The sequence below is a fragment of the Microtus oregoni genome, unplaced genomic scaffold (genome assembly GCF_018167655.1).
Source record: "Microtus oregoni isolate MIOR12 unplaced genomic scaffold, Mior012 000023F_ref0000262, whole genome shotgun sequence".
NCBI classification, from domain to species: Eukaryota; Metazoa; Chordata; class Mammalia; order Rodentia; family Cricetidae; genus Microtus; species Microtus oregoni.
In genome coordinates, this window is record NW_024543082.1 from 13,901,363 (window position 1) to 13,917,267 (window position 15,905).

General features: G+C 43.8%; 1 long non-coding RNA gene across 1 annotated transcript; it reads right to left on the reverse strand.

Annotated features, from left to right (window-relative positions):
- Positions 1-9,191: 9,191 nt before the first annotated feature.
- LOC121461691 lies at positions 9,192-15,680 on the reverse strand. Its single transcript, XR_005976219.1, has 3 exons — positions 15,546-15,680; positions 10,774-10,931; positions 9,192-9,426 (listed from the first exon to the last, which is right to left on the reverse strand). It is a non-coding gene; the product is annotated as an uncharacterized LOC121461691 (long non-coding RNA).
- Positions 15,681-15,905: the final 225 nt, after the last annotated feature.

The following is a 15,905-nucleotide window of genomic DNA, read 5'->3' on the forward strand; positions in this document are numbered from 1 at the left end:
CTGAGTAAGGAGTTGTCTAGTTGGCTGTTTCTTCCAAATTTCTCTTTTTGCTTCGGAGAACCACACCCAGAAAGGCCACTCCCTTCTTTGACTTCCTTTTCAGAGCTAAGTGGAAAAGAGTTTTGCAAAGAACGTCATTTGTTGGCCCAGCAGATTGCGATGTTGACCCAGGGTTCTCAAGTCTTCCAGGGGCCACGTTCAGAAGAATGAAAAATTGGTGGACTTAAATGTCACCCCCTGTAATGCTTCTCACTCCTTCCTCCCTGCAATCTCGCCTCTCCTCATGGCCTCGTACACTAGCAACAATAATGGTAATTTAAAAGGAAAAAGAAACCCCCCACTTATTAAACGTTTACTAATGTGTGAAGCCCGGAGTTTCACATATTATTCCATTTAATTCTGACAGCTCCCTGAGTCAGGCATGGTCATCTCCTTACTAATGAGATGCTGTGTATGTCAGCTGTTGCTGCATATTATAGTCACCTGACTTTTAGCTGCCCAGCCACAGAGCCTAACAACCCATGGTTCCTAAGGGGAGCTGCTGTTGAAAGGCCAAAGATTCCTTTTCTGTGCTGGGCCCTATTAGGACCTTGAACTACACCCCAGCCCCCAGGATAAACTGAAGGCTGCAGAAGAGCTGAAGGCTGCTCCCAGCCCCCAGGATAAACTGAAGGCCATAGGACCCCTCTTTAGGGGAAGTATTAGCTAATAGAGAAACCTAAGGTACATAAAGTTGCTGACTGCAGCCCATTCCCCCACCCAACTTCCCCTATCAACTGGGTGATATCAGCTGGACAATATTTCAAGCAGCCCCTGCCATTAACACAGGGTCAGCAGATGTCTGGAGGACATCTCCAAGGGGGCTATGCTATCCCCCTTAGATACTAATAGCCTATCAGGAACTAACAGCTGAGCTTTATTTCACCCTTAGCTAATTGTGATACAGAATTAGTAATTTTGTATTTTGAGATTGTAACCTTGTGTCTGCTTTGTGGTTTTTGTGTTTGTAAACCCCTTACAAAAATAGATGGGGGTCCTTCTTCCACCATCTGCTGTGTCAGACTATAAGGCAGAGGACCCATGCCAGCCTGCACTTAATAAACAAAACCTTGTTTTTGCATTTGTAAGTGTGGCTCCGTGGTGGTCTTCATGGGGATCCTAGGTCTCAGGCACAACATTTGGGAGCTCGTCTGGGACCCCCCAAACACCTGGACCCTCACCCCAAAGGTTTCAGGACCACCGGTGAGTGATGTTGTCAGATGTTTGTAGCTGTGATGTCTGTCTGACTTCTGTTCTGTGTGAATCTGATAGCCTGATAGAAGGCAGTTCCTGGGGTTCCCCTTGCTTTGTGGGCTGAAAATTCTTTTTCTTTTCAAAGCAGCCCATGTCAGTGTCTGTAGCTGCATGCCGTGTCTAAGCCTTTGAGGTGGTTGGTCCATGTCTGGGACAGTTGACAGACGTGTCAGTAGGTCTGGGGTCATGGGCATCCAAGAAGACGTTCTGGAGCCCACTGGGGGAGCAGGCCCCTGTCTACAGGAAATTGGGTCCTCCTAATTGTCCAGAGCCCAAGGAAAGAGCCTGGAGTCTGGGCAGAGTAGAGAAGCAGGTTCTGACCAGGTTCCTCTTTTGGAGGGCTTGGAGCTCTGTCTGGAGGATATTAAGTCCTCAGTAACCTGGAGCCTCTGCAGGGAGTCAGGGTCTCCTATGGTTTTGGAATCATGGATGCACCCCAAGCCCGGGGAAGTAGCCACAGTTACAGACCTCTGAGTTTTTGAGACCTCACTGTTTTCTTCCTATAGCTTTTGTTTGCTGTCTGATTGTTGTCTGTTTGTTTATTGTGTTTAAGATTGGACTGATGAAGACTGAAAAAAATGGGACAGAACTTAAATGTTGGGAGGAAAAAGGGAGTGCACAACAGGAACAATAGGCCCTCGGCTGCTGCTACTGGCATGGCAGCAGCTCATCTAGGGTCTGCACCCTTAGCTCTGAGCCAGGTCTGATGGCAGGGAACACACTGCCTGGGCACCGAGAGCCAAGCCATGAGACTGCACAAAGTACAGTGTGGCAGAGGACCTGGGGCTCGGTGGTGGCAAACTCTGTGCATGCTGGAAGCACGGCTCTGGGGTCTCTACGGGGGTGGTGACTCGGGCAGGTCTGGGGTGGAGGTCGGCCTTCAGCTCTTCTGCAGCCTCCAAAAGGGCCCAGCACAGAAATGGAATCCTTTCTGGCCTTTCATTTCAACCTCGTGGAAAAGGTTGACCCCCTCATCCCACCCTCACTTAACTTGATTTGACCAGTCTTGGTTGAAGCCCAGGTGTTGTCAACTACTTAAGTGTCTCTCCATGCATGAAAGGAACAGTATAAGCCGTGGGTTTGAATACGTGCCTGAGATCTTCAGGAATCAGGAGGTGAAGTAGGAGCTGGTTAGCTCTGGCTTGTGAGCTCCTGCTATGCCTAACCCTTTTGCTATCCATCTAACACAGGTGGGAAGCCGTTCATTATTTATAACCTCATACTGGTGCATTTGGTAGCGTTTTAAATTCCCCTTTACTGTTTGTAGAAGGGAAGCCACTGCACACCATGAGAAGCATTTTAGGTCTCTGGAGGTTGGTGGAAGCAGTTTGGAGGTTATCAGAAACCAGGGCCATGCTGCTTTATTGCTGGAGCTGCGTTTGTGCCTGATACCAAGGTCATAAATCCTAAGGGTGTCTTGGGGCTGGTAGGATTACAGTAGAGACTGTGTGTGTGTGTGTGTGTGTGTGTGTGTGTGTGTGTGTGTGTGCTGGGACCCAGGGCAAAACGCTGACCTCCTGCGTGACTCACCCTGATTAGGATAGCTGCTCTCATTTTGCAACTTAATCCTTAAAGGAAAAAAATTACAGTTAATTTTTTTTAAATAAAAATGCACTCCTATCTCAGTATTTTAGCCTTTTCGAGATTCCACTGCATAGTGGAGATCTACACTATTCCTCTTATCCCAAATTTGTCCCTGCCACTCGTTATTCCAGCCTACCTGGGGGCTATCCTTCTGTGTTTGGATCCCTGAGTGTGCAAGTTTGGTTCTTTGCAGTTTTCCTTGGAGCATGCAACCTGTCTCTTCCTGAAAACCCCACATTTTCTGAAGGGCTCACACTGTCTATGCTTCCTTGGCTGTTAGTCCCCGGGTGCAGGCATGCAGTTCCTATCCTCATGCATTTCCAGGAGCTTGAAGCATGTCCTGCATCCAGTGTGGATGAAACTCCAGCCAAGGCTTTGGTTAGTTTTGAAAATCTCTAACTCTTTCCTTCTCACTGGGCAAGGAGCAAGGAGGTGTCACAGCTGGGTACTGTTCAGGGAATAAAACCTACAAAGTTATTTAAATTATTAATTTAATGTGTTCATTTGGGCCTGGCAAGATAGCTCAGCAGTTAAGAGCTAATACTGTTCTTGCAGTGGCCCTGTTTCGTTCCTAACACCTCCAGTTTCACAGTGATCTGGAGCCTCTGGCCCCATGGGCACATGTACTTATGTGCCCATATGTTCATGCAAACACACACATACATATAATTTAAAAATACTCAAAATAAATCTTTAGACTTGTCCTTTGACGTTTTCACACACGTTTAAAATGCATCCAAATTACTCTCATCTCGACCCCTGTCAACACCCCATCAGCCTTCCAAATCCATTCCCTGTGTTCATGTCTTTTTATTTTGTGACCCATTGAGTTTAAGGTAGTTATTATTTTATTGATTTTATTGAGCTCTACATTTTTTTCTGCTCCCCTCCCTGCCTCTCCCTTTCCCTTCAACCCTCTCCCATGGTCCTCATGCTCCCAATTTACTCAGGAGATTTTGTCTTTTTCTACTTCCCATGTAGATTAAATCCATGTAAGTCTCCATCAGTGTCCTCATTGTTGTCTAGGTTCTCTGGGATTTTGATTTGTAGGCTGGTTTTTTTCTTTGCTTTATGCTTAAAAACCACTTATGAGTGAGTACATATGATAATTGCCTTTCTGGGTCTGGGTTACCTCACTCAATATGATGATTTCCAGCTCCATCCATTTTCCTGCAAATTTCAAGATGTTATTTTTTTCTGCTGTGTAGTACTTCATTGTGTAAATGTACCACATTTTCCTTTTCCATTATTAGGCCAAAGGGCATTTAGGTTGTTTCCAGGTTCTGGCTATGACAAACAATTCTGCTTGAGCATCCTTTGGATATATAACCAAAAGTGCTATTGCTGTGTCTTAAGGAAGGTTGTAATCATCTAACCAGATGCCAAAAAAAGCTTTCAACAAAATACAACATCCCTTCATGATAAAGGTCTTGGAGAGAGCAGGGATACAAGGAACATACCTAAATATAATTGAGGCAATATACAGCAAGCCAACAGCCAACATCAAACTAAATGAAGAGAAACTCACAGCGATCCCACTGAAATCTGGAACAAGACAAGGTTGTCCACTCTTTCTATATCTATTCAATATAGTTCTTGAGGTTCTAGCTAGAGCAATAAAACAAAAGAGATCAAGGGGATACAAATCAAAAAAGAAAAGGTCAAACTCTCACTATTTGCTGATGATATGATAGTTTACATAAGCAACCCCAAAAATTTTACCAAGGAGCTTCTACAATTCATAAACACTTTCAGTAATGTAGCAGGATACAAGATTGACTAAAAAAAAAAATCAGTAGCCCTTCTTTACACAGATGATAAATGGGCCAACAAAGAAATCAGAGAAACATTACCCTTCACAATAACCACAGATAGCATAAAATATCTAGGAGTAATTCTAACCAAACAACTGAAAGACTTATATGACAAGAGCTTTAAATTTTTGAAGAAAGAAATTGGAGAAGACACCAGAAAGTGGAAAGATCTCCCATGTTCTTGGGTAAGTACAATTAACATAGTGAAAATGGCAATCTTACCAGAAGCAATCTACAGATTCAATGCAATGCCCATCAAAATCCCAGCAAAATTCTTCACAGACCTCGAAATAATGGTACTCAACTTCATATGGAAAAGCAAAAAACACAGGATAGCCAAAATAATCCTGTACAATAAAAGAACTTCTGGAGACATCACAATCCCTGACTTTAAACTCTACTACAGAGCCACAGTGCTGAAAACAGCCTGGTATTGGCATAAAAACAGACAGGAGGACCATTGGAACTGAATCAAAGACCGGATATTAATCACCTGATTTTTGACAAAGAAGCAAAAAAAAAAAAATCAAATGGAAAAAAGAAAGCATATTTAACAAGTGGTGCTGGCATAACTGGATATCAACATGTAGAAAAACGAAAATAGACCCATATCTATCACCATGCACAAAACTCAAGTCCAAATGGATCAAAGACCTCAACATAAAGCCAGCCACACTGAACCTCAGAGAAAAGAAAGTGGGAAGTATACTTGAACACATTGGCACAGGAGAGAGACCACTTCCTAAATATAACCCCAGAAGCACAGACACTGAGAGAAACAATTAATAATGAGACCTCCTGAAACGGAAAACTTCTATAAAGCAAAGGACACTGTCAACAAGACAAAACGACAGTCTACAGAATGGGAAAAGATCTTCACTAACCTCACATCAGACAGAGGTCTGATCTCCAAAATATACAAAGAATTCAAGAAATTGGTTTTCAAAAGAACAAATAATCCAATAAAAAAAATGGGGTACAGATCTAAACAGAGAACTCTCAACAGAGGAATCTAAAATGGCTGAAGGACAGTTAAGGAAATGGTCAACATCCTTAGTCATCAGAGAAATGCAAATCAAAATAACTGTGAGATTTCATCTTACACCTGTAAGAATAGCCAAGGTCAAAAACACTGAGGACAACTTATGCTGGAGAGGTTGTGGGGTAAAGGAAACACTCCTCCATTGCTGGTGGGAGTGCAAGCTGGTACAGCCCCTTTGGATGTCATTGTGGTTATTTCTCAGACCCATTGAGTTTAACCAACATGAGTTGTGTGATCCTGGGCATGTAACTATCCATAGGAGTTCAGAGGGCTCTACCAACGGGTACATAGCTCATGACAATGATTCCCCTCTCCAGAATCTTTCTGTATCAGTAGTTCAGCAGGGGTGGGGCTGGAGGACAGGGCCATGGATGAGCTTCTTCCTGTCTGTAAATGATCTCTGGAAGGACCAGTCTTGTGAGGTCCAGTGCAGGGAACCTGAGCTTCTGTGATTGTAGATTTCACTGGCTCTATCAAGGCCATAAGGCAGCATTTTACAGCTCTTGTCCATACTGTGCAGCTTTTGAGCTCTTGTCTCCTTCTCTCCCACAATGTTCTCAGAGTGATTTGAATAGAATCTCTTTTCCCGATGTTCTTCATGTCTGTCTTTCTGGGAGTCAGAGGTCAGTGGAGACCTGAGCTAAGGACAAACCAGACCTTGCACGTGTTTACCCTGAAGTTCACTGGTGACTAATGTGACCCATCTTCTGACCCTTCCTTTGCTTCGGAAATGTCTCGGTTTATTGGGCCCAAGTGGCAGGTGACTTCAGTGGAATTATGCTCTGGATACAACCTTCGAATTGACCTTGGCTAAAAAGGCTGTCAGCCTTCAGAGTCCCCAAGCCTACAGCAGCACCAATGGAAGAAAAGCATGCTGGAAGTGTTTAGCTAAAGGAGACTGAGTATACCAGCTGTGTATTTGCAGTTTTCTTACCGTCTCAGCCTTGGTGTGACCCTCGCCATCTCGCCTGCCTTCTTCCCTCACCTCCCACAAGGCACCTAATCCTGAGGGTTCAGCCTTCAGAGTCCGTTGGGTATAAGACCATATCTCACCGTCTCAACTCTTCCCCCATGGTCCAAAACATCTTCTTCTTTTCTGCCAACATCAACACTTCTCTTTTGTCTTACTTTTGTTGCTTTTGATCAAAGCTGAATCAGATCACACCACCCCACTGCTCAGTACCTTCCTACCACGGGCTTTCCAAGTCACCCAGAATGAAATCAAATCTGGCCAAAGCTGGGGTAACCCTTTGAATGCCTCTCCTGCTTTCTCCAGTTAACTCATCTTTAGCCACAGGGCATCTGGAATCCTCTGTCAGCAGTATTTCCCAAACTATTAACTTGAATAATTGCTCAACTGTTTTGCATTGAGTTCCAAATTCAGATTTATAACTTTAAGTCCTTGCTTTCTCATTTATCAACTGAAGCCACATGAAAGATCACTGGCAACGACCCCAGAAGAAATCGTCATGGGCAGTTCCCCTTTTGTATTTGGCTCAGGCGGGTTATAGATTATAGTGAGTGGAAGGAACATGCTCACTTGCTAATAAGAATATCTCAAAGGAATATCTAGATGAACCCGGGCAAGGTTTGACAACCATTTATGACCACTAAGAAGCAACTGAAGTGTGAATTTGCTTTGAAAAACGACTATTAGTAATGAAAATGTCAAGCAGACACTGACATTCTGTAACGGGAGTCGATAGATTCACCTTTTTTTGCCAGGCCGCAGCACTCAAAATGAGCAGGCTCTGCTCTTTCCCCGGGATTAAAGCCTATTTAAGACAGTGGCTGGAAGCCTGCATAGCAGTAGCCCAGAAAGGAGCGACGCTGCTATTTAAATTACAGCTCTAGATGTCTCTAAATTATTCTTAGAGCCTGAGCAGGGCCAGCCTGACCAGTTGAATGCACTTGTTTTTCTAGTGGGAACATTTCACAGATTGGCTGCGATGGGGAGAAACAAAATTTGTATGCATACGCGAAGCATGCGTTTTGGTGCCATCTCCGTTTCTATCTGTTTATACAGTATATGCTTATCTAGGATTAAGCAAGAAGACATTTAAGAATGCTGGCTTGGTGCCTGCTTGAATGATAGACCAGAGGTTAAGGCAGGGTTTACTACTCATAGGCTCTCAACCTCCTCTGGCGCTCTTGACCCATTGGTTGAGTGTCCCTGCGTATTTCCTTAATTACCCAGATTCCTTCAAGCTCCACAGTCTCTCAACCCTCAGAACTTGCTGCTGGAATTTAAATGTGTCCAGTTTTATGAGCTGGCTGACTTTTAAGAACTCACGGCTCTATATTATCAAAGTCCGAGGTGAGGAACAAACACTAACCCATGCTTATCTCTACAGATGCGCATTCTACTTTTGACCAAATCCTTGCCCTCTTTCTCTGAGCTGCATATTCAAAAGGAAGAGAACGTTAAGAGTCTCCACCTTTGTTCATGCCCTCACTAGCACACACTCAGAATGTTCTGCGATACAACAGCCAGGCTGCCAGCGGAGATGACTTTGAGAAGGAAGGCATACTATACTCTTCAGGATAAACCATGTCAAATGAACGGGCCAGCTGCTTGCCCCTGGCTGAGCCAAGAGACGAAATTAAACTGTAGCCATTTATCTATTGGCATCTGCTTCTCACCTCTTTTTTTACTCTTTGTTTTTGCTTTCTCCTCTCTCTCTTCCAAATGGGGGCTGGAAATTGAAAAAGATGAAAATAAACTGGGAGATGAAAGGCACTGAAACCCGGAAGGGGAGACTACATGGGAACAACGTCTTTGGGGGTTATTTCTGAGTCGCTTCTATGCATATCTGTTTGCTTTCAAATTCAATGAGTGCCACCACTTCCGTCACCTATGCTGTGCTAGGCCTAATGCTAATCTGTGGCTGAAGATGTTTAGGAAAATAAGCAGAATATCCCTTCAGGGACTATTTGTGGTATGGTATCATTCATGTAAGCAATCATTTTCTGTGACAAGTCACCGAAGAGACACGCAATTAAAACTCAGTCATATTCCCATAATACTACAAGAAAGGAAGAAATGGTAATTTTAACTTGCTTCCAAGAATTAAACGTCTTCAGTGGTTCTAGACTTTTCTGGTACGTGTATAAATGTAGCTTATGTGTGCACCCCCAGGGGTCCACAATTTTCCAGAAGGAATTCAGTATATAGTTTTATTCCCTAGTTAAGATTTATTACAATGAAAAAATAGAACAAGATCACCCAAGGCAAAAGGCTCATGAGGCACAGTCTGGAAGAGGCTAAGTACCAAGTTCTGGTGGAACTGCCCCACCGTAATTCTCTAAGATGGTATGGGGAATGTCATCTACTAGGGAAGCACTTTAGAGACTCGTTATTCAGTATTCGAATGGGAGGGTTGATATCGTGGGTCGTCTTGCTCTGACTGGTACATATCAAAATGTTAGACTCCCAGAGGGAAAGCAGATGGTCAACATAAAAACTCACATTTTATTCATAGAAGCAGGCATAATGTGCTGTTCTATCTGATGGGAAGGATGCTCCTCAATTTCAAGTTCTCTTACGTTATCCTAATGTATAAGCCGTGATGTCAGTAACATGGATCTGGGATGTGGACCTTCCAGGGTATAGCAGCAGAGCCTTCTGTAGCGATTCTTTCCTGTACATTTCTCCAATTTATTTCATGCCATGGCATTGTGCTCTGTCTGCAACTTTTAAAAGATAACACCCAATTACAGACTTGTTGCCATGTCAGGTCCTGTAGCTCTACCATGGTTTCATCACGTTCCATTTCCTAGACAGTCAATGCATTTGTCATTCTGTATTGTCAGGGATTTTTTTTTTTTGAAAATGGTAATATAATGACCAGTCCCGTGCTTACATTCTTCATGGATATGTTTGTTGCCTTTGTTACCCAGGCTTCTAGAAATAATATTCCTGGTGTTATTCAGTGTGATAAGGAAGAAAAGACACTGTGTTGGAATTTTAGTGGCTATTTGAGAGAATAGGAAGAGTCTAGGAAAGAGGAGAGTGAGGAGACAGGTGACAAGGTCCAAGCTAAGATGTGAAATAAAACTTTGAGTAGAAATGCTGTGGACTCCATTGGAAGGTACGATGACAATCCCAAATGGTGGATGGAAAGGGAGCAGGGAGTAGCTGAAGGTGACTCTTAGTTACATGACCCAAAGGCTGACAAGTGGAAGGGCTGTAAGAACATCAACTCTGGAGCAGTTATATGACTCAGAGGAACAATGTGGGCACACAGATTTTTCCATCCCTTCACTCATACGTGTTGGGCATCTGTGATGCGGCAGTCACTCTGTTTATACTTACCATTAGCACAATTTTTGCCTTTTCCTTTTCCTTTTTTTTTTGTTTTGCTAAAAACACCAAGCTAGCAACGATATTCAATATAGATTCTAGATAACGTGGCCATTAATTAACTTCATTGCTATTCTTTTGTGACTGGTACAAAGCGCAATGAAAGCTGTAGAGAGTGGTGATGAGTCGGATCCCAGATGCTTGAATAATTTGCACACACTTGAGACTCAAAACATGAGAAGGGAAGGGGGAAAGAAATTATGAAAACTGAAATCATTTTAGTGTCTGGGTTTCAATATAGGCTCTTTCCAGAGCTCCCATTTCAGACAAATGTCTTTTGTAAACATGAGCAGGTGATTGGCCTCCCTCCTGCCCGCCGAGTCTTCTTTCCTACACACTTCCGAGTTTCCCTGTGAGCACATCAGTATGATGTGGGAGGGAGAAGCGGTAGGCAATTCTCTATTCTGTTCATTCATTTGCTCTCGCCTCCCTGCTTTGGAATCTGAAAACACACCCATCACCTGAAGCCATGCACAACTTGAAGGGTAAGGAAAAGGCTATCCTCATAGGGCTTTATGCAAGCATTAGTAGAAATCGAGAGCCATATGCGTTTTATCTGGCAACTTGTTTGAGTTTGTATTGGAGTCTGTGTCTGCATGCAGTTTAGTTGACGGGGAAGACCGCCACCATTCCGCGTTCATTTGTACTCAGTATGTGTAGGACATGGGATTGCATACCTTCTTTATGAGAGACAGTTTCCTTTCCTGAAACTAAAATTGGGGGAGAAGATGGATTTCTTCTTCCTTGGTTACATGAGTGTCTTTATTCTCCTTTTCATTCATGTTCAAAGCCAAGTTACATTCTCCAAAGAAGATAGAGAAATAACCTGTAAATACTTGACAGGATGTTCAACATCATTGATTATTAGGAAAATATAAATCAAAATCATGACAAGATATCAATTCCCACCCACTAGGATAGCTCTTATTGAAACAGCAGACAACAACAAGGGCAGGTAGGATGTGGAGAAATCCGAACGCTTGTCCACTGTAGGTTGGGAAATAAAAGAATCCTGTTGCTGTAGAAAACAGAGAGGTAGTTCCCCAAAATTAACCCTAGAGTCACCCTGGGACTCAGCAATTTCTGAGTAGAACACCTCCACCCCATAGGAATTGAAAGAAGAGCAAATCTAAATGGATATTCTTACACTAGTGTTTTAGCAGCATTGTTCACAGCAGTGCAACCCAAAAGTGCATGAAGAGATGAATGGGTAAGTAAAACGTGGTATATCCATTTCACAAACTCAGCTTTAAATGATTTCTGACACATACTGCAACTCGGATAAACATTACTGCAGATGGAACTATTCTTGACCCCAAAGAAAAAGTACATTACAGTTCTATTGTCGAGGTTCTTAGACTGTACAGATTCAGAGAGATGGGAAGTAAGATGGAGGCTGCCAGGGGCTAGGAATAGGAGGAAGAACGTTTCAGTTTGGGGAAATAGAAATACGTTCTGAGGTTGGACGCGGTGAACCCAGCTCCAGGAAAATTAAGATAGGAGAATTATGCACTTGAGGCCGGTGGGCTACATGGTGAGGATTTATCTAAAGACTAAGGGGAGAAGTCTGAAAGTGGGCTGTGATGATGGTACAATGATGTGAATGTGCCACAGAACCATCCTCTTAAAAATGGCTAAAGTGGCGATGAAGTGGGAGATAGCAAAGTAGTTGTCATGCTTGAGGACATGATTTGACTTTCAGAAAAAAAATAGCCAAGTAGTCATGGGCACTTGGGAGGTGGAGAGAGACAGAGCTCAATGACTAGACAGCCTAGCCTACTCCATGAGCTTCAGACGAGGGAGAGATGGTCTCAATAAACTGAATAGTGTCTGATTGTTGACAACATATATTTCATTTCAAGTGTATTTTACTACTATGTTAAAAACTGAGTAAGTTGGTACAGTTAGGACTTGCCTGGTTATGATTACCATTGCTGTGATGAAACACAATGACCAAAACCAGCTTGGGTAGGAAAGGGATTATTTGGCTTACATAATCCTAAATCGCAATCCATTGAGAGAAACCAAACAAGAGCTCAAACCAGGAGTGAACCTAGAAACCAGAGCTGATGTGAAGGCCATGAAGGAGTGCTGCTTACTGGCTTACTCCTCATGGCTCGCTTTTATAGAACCCAGAGCCACCAGCCCAGGGTGGGAAATTCCACACTGGGCTTTACCTTCCTACACGAATCACTAAATATAACATCCTACAGGCTTGCTTACAGCCCCACCTGACAGAGGCATTTTCTCAATGAGGTTTCCTCCTCTCAGATGGCAGCTCACGTTGAGTTGACATAAAACTGGCCAGAACACTGAACAAGAGTGCTCTTTGCACTCATCCTTTCCTTCCCTCTTTCCTCCTTGGGGCACTTCCTCTAAGGGCAAGCTCGGATGCAATCACTGATTACATCTGAAGAGAGGCTATGGGTGGCCTAGATGCTAGGCTTTCCTGTGTTGTCATTAAAGCTTATCTGTAATTTTACACTTAAGGGTCTATTTCCCAATGAAGAAGGTGTCCTTGACCTCATAAAACTATACTCCTTGTACCCCCACACCTTCCAATAGAAGTGATGTCATGAACAAGACGTCATAGTAGGTATTTCAAGTAAAGAGAAATTTAATTTAGAGGTGAAGTTTGGAGTGGGGGCATCACCACGGACACTGGGTACTGAAATCCTTCTTTCCAGCTGCCAAAGGAACCTGCTTGCCTCTGAGCCCATGGGACTCTACCCCTGCTGCTTACTCAGACGTTACCCAAGCCAGCAGTCACTGGTCTCGGCCCCGGACAGATATTCTATCCTTAGCACCTCTGTGGAGTCAGCAACTGATGTTTGCTTCCCAAAGGAAGACTGAAAAAGAACCCTTGCCCATGAGGGTATTCCTTGGGCATAGTTTATGCTGGAACCCACTGGCAGAGAAGTGTGAGAAACAAAATTTGCACGTTTCTAGCCCTTGTGGTTCCAGAGAGCACAGAAAGGTAGCTGCTGCACACGGCAGACAAATTTCCTGCAGGAATCCAATCCAATGTAACAGGTAGAGTGATCGCTTTTCATAGTTGGACTCTGCTCTGCAAGGATCATGAATCCTATGTCACACAGGCACATCTTGTGATCCCAGTGTCCTTGGGCAACAGCGGCAGAAGCTATTTCCCCAGCTCCTCCAGGTGTAGTAATAGGAGCAGCGGGGCTGTGTCCTGCCACCCAGCCGCCCACATGGCTAGCTTATGCCCCGAAATAATTACATGGAAACTGTATTCTTTTAAACACTGCCTGGCCCATTAGTTCCAGCCTCTTATTGGCTAGTTCTTACATATCAATCTAACCCATTTCTAATATCCCTGTAACACCACAAGGTGTCTCACCAAGGAAGATCTTAACCTGCGTCTGTGTCCGGTAGGAGAATCATGGCGACTCCTTGACTCAGCTTCTTTCTCCCAGCATTCTGTTCTGTTTTCTCCTCCCACCTATGTTTTAACCTATGAGGCCAAGCAGTTTCTTTATTACTTAACCAATGACCTTCCTCCATCATTTCCCCTTTTTCTGTTTAAACAAAAAGGAAAGGCTTTAACTTTAACATAGCAAAATTACACATGTGCTCTGCGACATGCTTTAAAGCTTATACCAGTCAACCGGCCAGGGAAGGTTAATATTTGCATTTTAAAGATTAGGTTGGACAAGGGACAGAGCAATTAATTGGTGGGGCTGGCGTCCAAATCCAAGCCTGACTGACTGCTATCGTATCTTACTCTTTTGAGCTTCAGTTTTTAACTCCCAGGGCTCTTGTGTTTTCACCTGGGTGGCCAGCTACAGTTTAATGTTTAGACCCCAGGAATATGCATTCACTTGATCTTCTATTGACTCCTGTTTCCTCCTTCCCTCCATTGTATATAGTATATATTATAAATATATATAATATAGACAGTGCATTCTGGTTATTGTCACCCCGTATCTCAGTCCCCACTTGTCCTGACATGTCCCTTTCGCACATCCATATCCATGTCCTTTTGTGATCCTACTGAACTTAACCAAGGCCATCTGCGTGACCACGGAACAGTTTGGAAGTATCCACTGGAGCTTGGTGGGCTCATCAGTGAGAAGGAAACTAAAGATTGTGACTGTCCCCTCTTTGAAACCATCAGTACTGGTTCTTATTTTCAATGGGTTCTTTTGTCAAGAACAAGCCCTGTAGGGTCTCATTGGCTTCTGAAACTCTACCTTCCTCTGCAGAGTAGATACAATCAACAGCACTGCCTTTTTGGTTCTTGGGAATGCACCCGGTCCTGGACGTAAGAAAGAAACCAGGAGACTTCTTGTGATTTCTGCTACCAAGCAATGCTGTCACTATCACCTGTTTATCATCAGTTGACAGTGTCTGCTGTAAGGAACAAGCCTCTGCTTGGTAACTTTCCAAACAGAAATACCCGCTCTTCTAATTCTGGGGGATAGGAGCTTGCAATGTAGGTCTCAGCTGTCACTCTGGAGGACGATCTTCTGCCTTCGTGGTGGCTCCAGGCATGGCTGTGGGTTCTCACTTCCCGTGCACTTCATCTTTTCTACATGTCTAAATTCCAGTGTGTCTCTGGTAAGGCTACCTCTGGTGATTTCTGGCCTTACCTGGATGATCCAAGATAATCTCTTCTCAAGATCTTTAACTTAATTCCACTTCCAAAGACCCTTTTCACAAGGTCCTAAGATTTGTTTGTGGTTATAGCTTCTAGGATGCCATTTAGCTTACTCTTCAGTCCTGGGGAACCTAGGAAGAAAGGCTGGCTGCTTCTTCCTCCCTGGATTGATCTGGGATATGGGCCTATCTACTTTTTTTTTCTCTTTCTGTTTTGCTCAGTTATTTCTGTACAGTACCACTGTAGGAGCTAGCCATGATAAGCTAAATGTGAACAGATCACCCAAAGGAAGTTTTTACTTCCAACCATGATCACCTGCCAGAGTAGCACTCACCATAAGCACTCACTCTAGATTAGTTTTGGTTGCAGGAAGGACCATAAACAAAGATTACCTGGAGCACTGCCCAAGAACAGACCATCCAAAGGAAATGCCTAAGGACCAACAGATGTAGATAGGATCACCTGCCAGCACACACTCACCAGCACACCCCTAGACAAAAGTCAACCAATCAAGGGCCCTGAACCTCAGAAACCCCTCACCCCCACCTTTAGTACTAAAAGAATCCAACTCTAACTGAGCTTGGGGCTCTCCGTTTATTGGACATGCGGAGAGACTGAGTTTGCAAACTTGCATAAAATAAAGGCTCTTTGTTTTTACATACGGGACTCGATCTCCTTGTTGGTTTTTGTGGAGACTTCCGTGGATTTGGGCATAACACCACCAGGGAAAGAAAATCAACTCTCTTTAGGCACCCATTTGAAATTCTGGTGTTTATAAATGCAACATTGTTTTCCTGCTCAGCTATACAAAATTAAGCTCAATCCAACCTCATTTCCAGCCACTCAGTCATCAAGAAACTTCCAGATCGGCAGCGTGAGTCGCTCCTGCGCTGTCCCCACCCCTCACAGAAACTGCTTGGAAGACCTTCTTCGCTTGTGGCACACAAACACCACATTCCTTGCTGCTTCCCTCTTTCTGGACGTTATTTCACAACAGCTATTTCCCGTCATTCTCTCACCTGGCTCTGAATGATTTAACTGTTAACTCTCTGGGGTGAATGCCCAGAGCCAAACTTCCTGGTCCCTCCGGCTTAGCCCAGCACCGTGCACCGCGCTGTCATTTTTCACTCCTTCCCAGACGATCACCAGTGTGTAGTTAGGGCCCAGCACTGAAGTCGATGACATCAT